Raw genomic sequence first — 1,241 nt, 5'->3', positions numbered from 1 at the left:
GTTGGAGATAATATAGGTGGTGGATGTGGTGGAGATGGAGGTAGTGATGGTTGTGGTGGTGGTGCTAAGTTGGTGGAGGTGCTGGTGGCGGTGGTGGTGGTGTTAGAGGTGGTGGAGGTGGTGGTAGAGGTGGAGGTGGTGGAGATAATAGGGTTGGTGGATGTGGTGGAGATGGAAGTAGTGATGGTTGTGGTGCTGGTGACAAGTTGGTGGAAGTGCTGGTGGCGGTGGTGGTGGTGTTAGAGGTGGTGGTGGTAGAGGTGGAGGTGGTGGAGATAATAGTGTTGGTAGATGTGGTGGAGATGGAAGTAGTGATGGTTGTGGTGCTGGTGACAAGTTGGTGGAGGTGGTGGTGATGGTGTCGGTGGTGGTAGTGATGTTAATGAGGTGGCGGACGTGGATGTGATGGCGGTGGTGATAGTGGTGGTGATGGTGGTGGTGGTGATGAGGTGGTGGAGGTGGTGGTGGTTCTGGTGGTGGCTGTGATGATGGTGGTGGTGGCGGAGGTGATGATGGTTATGGTAGCGGTGGTGATGGGGATCGTCGTTGTGGTGAAGACGGTGGTGGTGGTGATGAGGGAGGTGGTGGTTGTAGTGATGGTGTTAGTGATTGCGGTGGTGGCTGTGGTGATGGTTGTTGAGGAGGTAGTGGTGCTGTTGGTAGTGATGATTGTCATGGAGGTGATGGTGATGATTGCGGTGGATGTAGTGGTGGTGGTGGCGGTGGTGGTGGAGGTGGTGGTGGTGCTGTTGGTGAATGTGGTGGAGGTGGTGGCAAAATTGGCGATGATGATGATGGAGGTGGTGTGTTAATGAGGGTTGTGGTGGAGGGAGTGATGATGGTGGTGGTGGCAGTGGTGGTGGTAGTGTTGGTGGTGGTATGGTGGAGATGGTGGTGGTGGTATGGTAGTGGTAGGATCTGTTGAGGCGGTAGTGGCGATGATGATGATGTAGATGGTGATTGTAGTGGCCGTAGTGGTTGTGGTGGTGACGGTGGTGATGATGGACATGGTGGTGAAGGTGGTAGTAGTGGTGCTGGTGGTAATGATGCTTGTCGTGGAGGTGGTAATGGTAGTGGTAGTCGTTGTGGTGGAGGTGGTGATGGTGGTAATTGTGTTGGTGGGGGAGGTGGGGGTGATCATGGATGTGGTGGTGGTAGTAGGGGTATGTGGCATGCAAAGAGTATGTTACAATTTATTCGGCCTGTGTCACACTCCCATATAGGCTGCCTCCCAACCAGCG

Source organism: Cherax quadricarinatus, chromosome 26 (genome assembly GCF_038502225.1).
Source record: "Cherax quadricarinatus isolate ZL_2023a chromosome 26, ASM3850222v1, whole genome shotgun sequence".
NCBI lineage: Eukaryota > Metazoa > Arthropoda > Malacostraca > Decapoda > Parastacidae > Cherax > Cherax quadricarinatus.
The sequence above is the reverse complement of the archived record's forward strand: the minus strand, read 5'-3'. Positions refer to the sequence as shown.